Source organism: Hemitrygon akajei, chromosome 2, assembly GCF_048418815.1.
Source record: "Hemitrygon akajei chromosome 2, sHemAka1.3, whole genome shotgun sequence".
NCBI lineage: Eukaryota > Metazoa > Chordata > Chondrichthyes > Myliobatiformes > Dasyatidae > Hemitrygon > Hemitrygon akajei.
Genome location: NC_133125.1, coordinates 206,864,970 through 206,876,823, shown reverse-complemented (window position 1 = coordinate 206,876,823; position 11,854 = coordinate 206,864,970).

The following is an 11,854-nucleotide window of genomic DNA, read 5'->3' as shown; positions in this document are numbered from 1 at the left end:
CCAGGCCACTGTCTCCCTCACCATCACCGAATTTATAAGCTCTGGGGATCTCCCATCCACTGCCTCCAACCTCATAGTTCCCGTACCTCCCCTTTCTACCCAAGATCCACAAACCTGCCTCTCCAGGCAGACCCATTGTTTCAGCTTGTTCCTGCCCCTGAACTCATATCGACATACCTCGACTCTGTTTTATCCCTCCTGGTCCAGTCCCTTCCTCCCTACAACAGTGGCACTTCACACTCTCTGCATCTTTTCAATGATTTCACGATCCCTGGCCCCGATCATCTGATTTTCACTCTGGATGTCCTGTGCCTATACACCTCCACCCCCAACCAGGAAGGCCTCAAAGCTCTCCATTTCCTACTGAACAGCAGACCAGGTTGGGGTCGTATACTGTGTCCGGTGCTCCCGGTGTGGCCTCCTGTACATCAGTGAGACCTGACATAGATTGGCAGACTGCTTCACCAAGCACCTATGCTCCATTTGCCAGAGAAAGCAGGATCGCCTAGTGGCCACCCATTTTAATTCCACTTCCCATTCCCATTCCGACACGTCAATCCATGGCCTCCTCTACTGTCGCGATGAGGCCACGCTCAGTTTGGAGGAGCAACACCTTATATTCTACTTGGGAATCGTCTGACCTGATGGCATGAACATCAATTTCTCACCCCCTCCTTCACCATTCCCTGTCCCCTTCTCCCTCTCTCAATTTATCTCCTTGCCTGCCCATCGCCTCCCTCTGGTGCTCCTCCCCCTTTCCTTTTTCCCACGGCCCTCTGTCCTCCCCTATTGGATTTCCCCTTCTCCAGCCCTGTACCTCTTTCACCAATCAACTTCCCAGCTCTTCACTTCACCCCTCCCCCTTCCCGGTTTGACCTCTCACCCTATGTTTCTCCCTCCCTCCCCCCACCGTTTAACCCTGAATCCTCTTCTGTTTCTCTCTGGTCTTGATGAAGGGTCTCGGCCCGAAACGTCGACTGTACTCTTTTCCTTAGATGCTGCCTGGGCCTGCTGAATTCCTCCAGCATTTTGTGTGTGCTGCAAAGGTAAACGTACGTTTTAAGAAATTAAACTTCATTTATAATAAAATATCTGCAAGAGATTTAAACAGTTCCAATGATATTTGACATTCTTAATGTCATATGGTCAATACATTCGGTAGTGTTAACACTGTTTAAACCATTGCCATTCAGATCGTCTCAGGGATGTTACAACATTTCAGTGTTTGTGGGGCTTCCCCACCTGACCCAGGCCCTCCATGTGAGTTAGCAGAAGGAGCCTCGACAGTGCTCCTCCCCCCAGAGACTTTGCACTGTCTGCTCCGAGATCCTCTGTGTCCCTCAGCACGTCCTCCTGCAGCCTGGACTGTGCCTGTCGACAGCATTCCCTGACGGACATCTGGCTGTGCTGGGAGACCAGCAGGTTTCGGGCAGAACAAAGAGCGTCTCTCACTGAGCTGATGGTCTTCCAGCAGCAGTTCCCGTGCTGAATGACTCAATGGAGAACGTGGTGGAGGGATTGTCTGCTGAGTCAGTGTGGGTGGAAGTGAGAAACAGGAAGGGAACAAGCCCTCTGTTTGGAGCGAGGGGATTGGGAAGATTTTCAAAACTAATAAATGCAACTAAAAGACAGGTTAGCAAAGATGAAATATGAAGATGAGCTGGTCAGTAATACAAAGGAGGATATCAAAAGTTTTATCAGATAAATAAGAGTAAAGGAGGGGTGAGAGTGAATATCGGACCACTAGAAAGTTACATTGGAAATGGTGGACAAAGTCATGAAGTACATTGTGTCTGTCTTCATTGTGGAAGACACCAGCGGTGTGGCAGAATTTTGAGAGTGTCAGGGCACAGAAGTGAGTGTTGTCACTATCACTATGGAGAAGGACCGTGGAAAACAGAAAGATCTGAAAGTAGACAAGTCACCCGGAGCAGATGAGTGAGACCCAGAGGTTCTTAAAGAAGCAGCTGAAGTGATTGTGGAGACATTAGTGCTGATCGTTCAGTTTTCACTGGGGGTTTTGGGGGAACTGGAAAATTGTAAATGTCACTCCACTCTTTAAAAAGAAAGGGAGGCAAATGACAGGAAATTATAGGTGATTTCTTCTGACTTCACTTGTTGGCAAGAGTCTGTTATCAAGGATGGGGTTTCAGAGTAATTGAAGGACATGATGGGTGAAATCAGCAAGGTTTCCCTGTGGAGAACTCTTGCCTGACCAATCTGTTGCATTCTTTGAGGAAATAACAGGAAGGATAGACAAAGGAGAGTTAGTAGACGTTGTTTACTGGGATGTTCAAAAGACATTTGACAAGGAGCCACACATGAGGCTGCGAAACAAGATGAGAGTCCATGGAATTACAGGAAAGATACTAGCACGGATAGAAGATAGACTGATTCTCAGGAGGCAAAGACGGGGAATAAAGAGGTCCCTTACTGGTGTTGGTGACGAGTGGTGTCCGCAGGGGCTGGTGTTGGGGCCACTTCTTTTCATTTGATCAGTCAGTGATACGGGTGGCAGAATTGCTGGTTTTGTGGATAATACAAAGATAGCTGGAGGGGTAGGGAGTGTTGAGGAAGCAGGGAGTCTGCAGTGGGCCTTAGATTCCAGAATGGCAAAGAATTGGCAGCTGGAATATAGTGTAGGGAAGTCCATGGTCGAGCACGTTGGTAGAGGGAATAAGGGATTTATCCACCTTAATTGGCTTTAAGATCGTCAGCACCTACTCTCTTGTAATGTGAGATTTTCCAAGATGTTAATGTTCATTTTCCTTCATTCCGTGGATTCCATGATGTTTTCCCTGGGAAACAGAGATGGGAAATATTGATTTCAGACCACTCCTCTCCCGAGCTGATGAGAGGTCAGAGTGAGAAGGTGAGGGGAGGGAAAGAAGAAATATAAGTTTGTAGGTGACCGGTGAAACCGGGAGAGCGGGAGTGGTGAAGTAAAGAGCTGGGAAAGAGATTGGTGAAATCGATAAAGGTCTGGAGAAGGGGGAGTCTGATAGAGGACAGAAGGCCTTGGAAGAAAGGGAATGTGGAGGAGCACCAGAGGGAGGTGATGGGCAGGAAAGGAGACAAGGTGAGAGAGCAAAATGGGAATGGGGAATGGTGAGGGTGTGGCCATTACCGGAAGTTCGAGTAATTGATGTTCATGCCATCAGGTTGGAGGCTACCCAGAGGGAATAATGTTTTGACAAGATATGTGTAGATAGTTCGAACAGAGAAGGGATTACAGATGACCGCCTCCCAGTAAGTTAGGCTGGGACTAAGTGGTTAATGTGTCACTTTGCCCCAGTGAGCATCTTTCTGTTTGTTTTGAAATATTTATGGGAAAATTGGACCAGTGCTGAGCCTGCATCTACCTGGAAAGCAGAGAAGATGTCTCAGGCTCTCTCTCTCGCTTTCTCTGCCTCTGACAGAGAGAGAGAGTGAGACACACACACACACACACGCGCGCGCGAGCTCAGACATTTACCTTTACCCACAGGCTCGTCTTCATTCACACTTACACCCAGTTTCATCTGAACCTCCCTCAACTTTGATCCCTCTTGTCCTCTCCCTCAGGATTTCTCCTGCCCCTTACCTTCTGTGCACCCTTCCTCAGACCTCATGCCTCCAACACTTCCCCACCCCTCCCTTTGCTGCACCCTGTGCTACCTTCCTGTGACCTCTGCCTTGGGCTCTCCTTCCCACCCAGGTGGGTGACACAGTCCTTGCTTGGGTGACAAATGATCATGTGAGCGAGGCTGAGTGATGGATGGGCCGAAAGGGGCAATGGAACAGTGAGTGAAGGAGGGGCAGAAAGAAACCCACACTCAGACATCGTGTTAATGCTCTGAACTCAGGATTCCGCCAATCCAGCTGATAAACGTTTGGACGTTCAGTTCATGGCGGTACCGCTTTCAACCAGGGGATGGGGATAGTGAGCTGTCCAAGGATCAGTTTGACGGTGAACAGCCCCACCTGCTGCTGGAATCCGGTACTGCAGGGAAAGCCGAGAAAAAGAAAGTCAGATTCTCTTCAGCCATTCTTCACCTTTTCCACCTGTCACCTCGCAGCTTCTTCCTTCATGCCCCCTCTCCCACCCCCGACTCACCTGGTGTAACTATCACATGTCATTTGTACTCCTTACCCTCCTCTGCCTTATTCCGACTTTAACCCCCTCCTTCCCAGCCCCGATGAAGGGAAACATCGTCTTGTTTATTCCTTCCATAAATGCAGCCATTCCCGCTGAGTTCCTCCAGCATTTTGTGTTGCTCGGGATTTCCAGCGTCTGTAGACTCCCGTCTGTCAGATCCATTTGTTGTTGTTTGCTTGTTTGTTTATTTGAATCAGACGCTCAAATAACTCAAAATAAGCTGAAAATACTTGACCTGTATTCCCAGATCTCTTGGTTCTGCTGCACTCCTCACTCAGGTAGGCCCTACCAAAGTGCAACATTTTGCAGTTGTCCACACTAAATTCCATCTGCCATTTTCCAGTCCGATTTCCAGCTGGACCAGATCCCACTGCAAGCTCTGTTAGTCCTCCTTGCTGTCCACTACACCCCCAATCTTGGTAACATCTGCAAATGTTCTAATCTTCAGCAATGAGACCATTTACACGGAGCCCTGCCACAAGAAAGCAGCAACCGTCATCAAGGACTCCAACCATCCACACCATGCTCTCTTCTCTCCGCTCCCATCGAACGGGACGTTCAGAACCCTTAGGTCCCACACTGCCAAGTTCGTGGACAGCTGTTACCCTACAACCATCAGGCTCTTGAACCGGCGTGGACAACTCACTCACCACAACTCTGAACCGATCCCACACCCTAGACTCACCTTCAACAACTCTTTACAAGTAATTTTTCTTCATTCCGACAGCAGTGCACACTGCCCACCGTCCCACTGTTTCAGTCCCCTGCAACGCTGCAGTCGGTGACATCAGCGAGGAACCGCGTGGTCCACAGGGCCGCGTCCAATGGCGCGCGTCTTCCAGGCCACACCTGGAGATACTGAAACGCGGGACCACACGATGAGAACCCACTGCCCGTGGAGAACCATAGTCTGAACTTCAACTGTAGACCACTGACAGGACCCCAGCCATCTTGAAATGAAAAGAAATTAGGCTATCTGAACATATTATAAAAGCTCCATATGTACCCACACCACCCCAGGTACCCAGCACTCTCTGTGTAAGAAAAAACTTGCCCCTCACATCTCCTTTGAAAATACCCCCCTCGTCTTAACTGCATGCCCTCTGGTATTAGAGATTTCAACCCTAGACAACAGATACTGTCTGTCTACTCTATCTGTTCCTCTCATAATCTCTATCAGATCTCCCCTCAGACTCCGTCGCTCCTGGGAAAACAACCCAGCCTCCTATTATCGTGTTGTGTAATCCAGGCAGTTCCCTGGTAAACCTCTTCCGCGTCCTCTCCGAACCCTTCCTGCAATCCCTCATGGTCTTACCTATCAGATCCTCTTCTGCTCCATGTGGAATAACCCCAGGGTCTCCAGACTATGCATGGAACGACCATCTCTCATCCCCGGACTAATTCCAGTCAAACATTTCTGCACTCTCTCTACATCCTGCACATTTTACCTGAAGCGTGGCCCTCCTCCCCAGGACTGAATCCAATCCTCAGGGTCACAGATTCATCATCACCGCTTGCATGTGTGGTTTTGCAGCAGCAAAGTTCAAAGTGAAAGTAAACTTTATGATCAGAGTACAGACACGTCTCCACACACAACCCCGAGATTCTTCTTCTGTGGGCACACTGAGCAAATCTATAGAACAGTATGTAAACAGGATCAATGGACAACAAACCGTGCCAACGCAAATATAAATAACTAGCAATAAATAATGATCATGGAATAACAACATAAAGAGTTTGTAAAGTGAGACAATTGGCTGTGGGAACACCAGAAGCAGAATGAGTGTATTTATCCCCTTTTGTGAAAGAAACTGATGGTTGAGGAGTAGGAGCTGTTTTGAATGTGGTGGAGTGGCCAGTCGTGACACTTGTACCTTCTGCCTGATGGCAACAGTGAGAAAAGGGTTAAATGTGGTGACATAGAAACACTATAAACTACAAAAGTAAATACAGTGTAATAAAAAAGAATAAAGAAGAAAATACAGAGGTCCGATGGGTTAGATTGTCCGGAGTCAGAGGTCTGTTGTCTGCGAGTCTGAGCCAGGATGTGAGTTTGTAGTCAAGGACTGAAGGCCTAGAGGCAGCCTGTCCTGTGTTTGGCCCAGAGGCAGCCTGTCCAACGCCAAGGACTGAAGGCCTAGAGGCGGCCTGTCCTGTGTTTGGCCCAGAGGCAGCCTGTCCAACGCCAAGGACTGAAGGCCTAGAGGCGGCCTGTCCTGTGTTTGGCCCAGAGGCAGCCTGTCCAACGCCAAGGACTGAAGGCCTAGAGGGAGCCTGACAGAGTCAAGGACTGAAGGCCTAGAGGTGCCCTGTCCTGTGGTTGGAAGTGTGTGTGAGAGAGAGGGTGTGAAAGAGGTTTATTCTGCTGTTGTGGTCTTGTTTTTGTTGTGTTGTTGTTCTGACCGTTCTGGGCACCCTATGGCGGAATGTGTGGTGATACTTTCGAGCTGTCTCAACAAATCCTCGGTTGTGTTGGTCTTTAAACAAAGGACACACATCTCTGTATGTTTTGATGTAGGTGTGATAAAAAGAATCGGAATCTGAATCGTTCATGGGCTCACGGACATTGTGTTCATATAGGACCATTCAAAGATCTGATGGAGGAGGGGAAGAAGCTGTTTCTGAATCATTGAGTGTGGATCCTCGGGGTTCTGTACCTCTTCTCCAAGAGGTCTTGGGCAATCAGTGACACAAGAGATTCTGGAGACGCTGGGAATTCAGAACAACTCACACACAAAATACTACAACAGAAATTTTATTGTTTTCTTTATTTTTCTGTAAATGCCAGCATTAAATTGAATTTCAAGGTGGTATACGGTAACATACAGGTACTTTGACAATGAATGTTACTGAACTTTGAGTGCTGGTACTGAGGGCAACACAGAGCCAACCCCAACACCCTGGCCAGTGTTAATCACACAAACAACACCAAACTAAAGAGCCATTTTGGATGTTTTCAGCTTGTTATGCATGAACGCACAAGTTTCTGCAGATACTGGAAATCCAGAGTAACACTCACAAAATGGAGTGTTCTGTGTGATGAGAAAACCAGATGGAGATAGGGTCCAGAGTTGACCCCCCTGTGAACTATGCTGTTAAAGAGAGATAGAGATGAAGAACAGAGGGAGAGGCATCTGATACAGATAAGAGAGAGAGAGACAGAGACATGATTTAGTATTATGGCTTCTTCACTGATTATTTACCTTTTGCTGCAAGGACACTGCTTTGCTCGTTAACATCCCTGCAGAGACAGCAGGGACTGGCCAGTTGGATGGTCATGGAGTTGATGAATGGCTGGTACCCCGTCAGGGGAGATAAAAGACGGGTCTGCTGAGACACCGGCAGACACGCCACGAGACACTGCAAGAGTGTTGTGCACCCACAGGAAGGTGGGGGCTTGGAGGACCGAATCGGGAGATCAGTCACAAAGCTCACAGTGTGACGGCAGGACCGGTGGGTTCTTGTGTGTGTGTCCACTCATGCCAGAGTGACGAGTCCACCACAGAAGAACGGTCTGGCCGAGAACGGAGGGGTCATAACCAAATGACCACAACGATACAACGGAACAAGAAGACAACGGAAGGTTTGTCTGCTGCAGCTGCTCACATCTCTCTCTCTCTCTCTATCTCTTTCTCTCTCGCTCTCTCTATCTCTCTCTCTCTATCTCTCTCTATCTCTCTCTCTCTCTCTATCTCTTTCTCTCTCGCTCTCTCTATATCTCTCTCTATCTCTCTTTCTCTCGCTCTCTCCCTCTCTCTCTATCTCTCTATCTCTCTCTCTCTATCTCTCTCTCTCTCCCTCTCTCTCTATCTCTCTCTCTCTCACTCTCTCTAACTCTCTCTCTCTCTCTCTATCTATCTATCTCTATCTCTCTCTCTCTCTCTCACGTCACAACAGCAACTACCTCAACCCAAACTGAACTGAACTGAACTCTGCATTAGCTTAAGACTATTCATTTACCCCTAGATTACGATAGAGCTTGGTTTTGATTCTTATTCCTACACTTCTGTTTTTATTATTGCTAACCTGTTTTATATGTATATTTGCATTTTTGATACTGTATTACTTAGTTTACTAATAAACACCTTTAGTTACAGTACCACCAGACTCCAACATACCATTCCATTTCTGCAGGTTTGTTAGCCCAGTGACGGGGTACATAACAGGAGGAACTCAGCAGGTCAGGCAGCATCTTTGGAGTCAAATTAAGACTCGGCTTTTCAGGTCGAGACCATTCATCAGTGTGCGATGATTTGAGATACTGATGAAGGGTCTCGGTCCAAAATATCGACTATTTATTTCTCTCCATAAATACAGCACAGTACAGGTGCTTCACCTAATGATGGAGTGCTGACATTTTAGCCTGCTCTACCATAAACATAACCCTTTCTTCCACATAGCTCTCCACTTTTTTTTCATCCTCGTGCTTGTCTGAGCATCTTAAATGCCCCGAATGTATCTGCCTCCCCCACCACCCTTGCAGAGCGTTCCACGCACCCACCAATCTCTGTGTAAAAATCTACCGCTGACAACCCCCCCAGACCTTCCTCCATTCTTCTTAAAATGATGCCCCCTCGTATTAGCCATTGCTGACCTGGGAAATACTTCCTATGGTTTATGCTGACTGCCCTCCAGGTGAAAACACTGTCCCTCAGATTCCTGTTAACTCTTACCCATCTCACAAGAGTTCGAACCTTATCACTATTGACTAAGGATGTAATATCAACTAAATCTTGCCTTAAGTAAACACTAGCATTGGTGACAGTGACATTTTTACAGGATTGTTGTAAAAATCCACCCAATTCAGGTGTCACGGTAGCCCAGTCGTTAACGTAACACTATTTCAGAGCCTGTGCCCGGGGTCAATTCCCGCTGCTGTCTGTCAGGCGTTTGTAGATTCTTCCTGTGACCGTGTGTGTTTCCTCCGGATGCTCCGGTTTCCTCCCACATTCCAACGATGTATAGGTTGGGGTCAGTAAGTTGTGGACGTGCTGTGTTGGGGCCAGAAGAGTGGTGACTCTCGCCCGGAGCACAGCCTCAGAATGTGTTGGTGACCGACACAAACGACCCATTTCACTGTATGTTTCAGTGTGACAGGCAAAGCCAATTTAAATTCACAAATGCTGTTCAGGGAGGACAGCTGCCTTCCTTACCCCCCTGGACTGGACGAGACTTCAGATTCTTGGCAATAGATAGATAGATAGATAGATAGATACTTTATTCATCCCCATGGGGAAATTCAACCTTTTTTCCAATGTCCCATACACTTGTTGTAGCAAAACTAATTACATACAATACTTAACTCAGTAAAAATATGATATGCATCTAAATCACTATCTCAAAAAGCATTAATAATAGTTTTTTAAAAAGTTATTAAGTCCTGGCGGTTGAATTGTAAAGCCTAATGGCATTGGGGAGTATTGACCTCTTCATCCTGTCTGAGGAGCATTGCATCGATAGTAACCTGTCGCTGAAACTGCTTCTCTGTCTCTGGATGGTGCTATGTAGAGGATGTTCAGGGTTTTCCATAATTGACCGTAGCCTACTCAGCGCCCTTCGCTCAGCTACCGATGTTAAACTCTCCAGTACTTTGCCCACAACAGAGCCCGCCTTCCTTACCAGCTTATTAAGACGTGAGGCGTCCCTCTTCTTAATGCTACCGTCCCAGAGTTACCCCCACTACGCTGATCGTCAAGCCACCCGACCCAGGAGTGAAGGATGAGGGACAAAATGGGCCAGGGAAGGGAACCGATCGTCTCTGGAGTACAACAGTAAGACACTTTGAACAGCAGCTGACTTGAAACTGGCTGTCAAAGAGTGAAGAGCAAATTTAGGTCAACAGGTTTTGAAGGAAGTCAAGTTTCAGAATGAGAAGGCAACGGGATAGAATTACAGTTGTGTGTTACCAGACTTAACCCACACAAGGCGCTGTAATGATTAACAAATGGAATGCCAGGTTATTGGGTGAGACAGGGGACAAGAGAAAAATATATCAGCACTATGTGTGGGGGTGGGGGAGACTGGTGAGTCATATCTCTTCTGAAAGAGATGACAGGTGAGCAAGGCAGGAAAGCTGAGAGCAAAAGCTGTGAACAGAAACTCTGGCAGGGAAATGACAAACAATGGGAACGTCTCCGCAGCTGAGCGATAGAGACTTGGTTCCAATTCTGCTCACCGCACTTTAGGAAGACAGGATTTCCCAGTGTGGGTCAAGAACTAGAATCAGAATCAGGTTTATTATCGCTGACATATGTTATGAAATTTATTGGTCTGCGGCAGCAGGAGAGCGCAGTAAATAATTTAACTGTACGTTACAATAAGAAATAAATCCGTGGTGCAGAGTAGTGAGACTGCTGATGGCCCATTCAGAAATGTGATGGCGGAAAGAACAAAGTGTCCCAAAAACATCAAATGTGTCTTCAGGCTCCTGTACCTTCCCCTGATGGCATCGGAGAAGTTGTCCTGGATGGCGAGTATTTTAATGATGGACTCCACACTCTGGAGGCAGCCTCATTTGAAGATCTCCATAATGGTGGGGAGGCTAGTGCCACGATGGAGCCGGCTGAGTTTTCAAACCTTTGTGATGGTTTCCGATCCCGTGCAATGGTACCTCACACTGTCGGTATGTGACTGGAATGAATGCTCCCTACAGGACATGTGTGGAGTGAGGGATTTTGATTGTGCAAAAAGACTGGGGAGGAGGGAAGAGGGCTGTTCTCCAAGCAAAGAGAGATCAGGTGAAGTCCTGCCGAATTTATTGTGGTGTGTACAAGGCATCGTTACAGTCTGGAGGCACGACAGGCTGCAGATGCTGGAATCCAGAGCAACACACAAAATGCTGGAGGAGTGTCAGTGGGCCAGGCGGTATCTGTGGAGGGAAACAGGCAGTCCAGTTCTGTTCAGAGGAAGGGTTTTGAGGGGAAATGATGACTGTCCATCTCCCTCCATAGATGCTGCCTGACCCCTAACCCCGCTGAGGAATCAGACACCCCACCATCTCCAGCAGCTCATGTGTTGCAATGAAACACTTTCAGCAGCAATACAGGCACAGACAATGGCAGAAAACTTAAATTCTGCATCAGGTTTACAAAGCAGTGAAGGAAGTGAGCTAGAAAGGACGAGGGGAGAGTGAACGGAGGAGTTTCACACCATGAACGGTTTAACAGAGGATAGTTAACAGAAGACCAGGCAGTAAACAGTTTAATGGGGGGGGGGATGGTGGAAGTGAAGGAAATGAATTCTGTGCTAAACATGAAACAGCAGAACCTCACTTCGGGAAGTCTGATCACCTGTCTGTACTTCTACTCCCCGAGTACAGGCAGAGACTGAAGACTGCAGCACCAGCAGTGAGGACCAAGAAGGTTTGGACAAGGGAAGCACAGGAGCGCCTACAGGACTGCTTTGAATCGGTGGACTGGACTGTATTCAGGGATCCATCTTCGAATCCAGATGAGTATGCCGCAGTTGTTTAATGCCGGCTTCATTAAAACCTGTGTGGATGAGTGTGTGCCTATTAAAATTTGCCGTACATTTCCAAACCAAAAGCCGTGGATGAACCAGGAGGTATGTCGTCTGCTGAGGGCTAGATCTGTGGTATGAGTCTTGGCAACCCAGGTCTGAACCAGAAAGCCAGTCAGACTTGTGGAGGGCTGTTTCAAGAGTGACGAAATAATTCCGAACAAAGTTGTAGGCAACATCGGATGCATGGCAACTCTG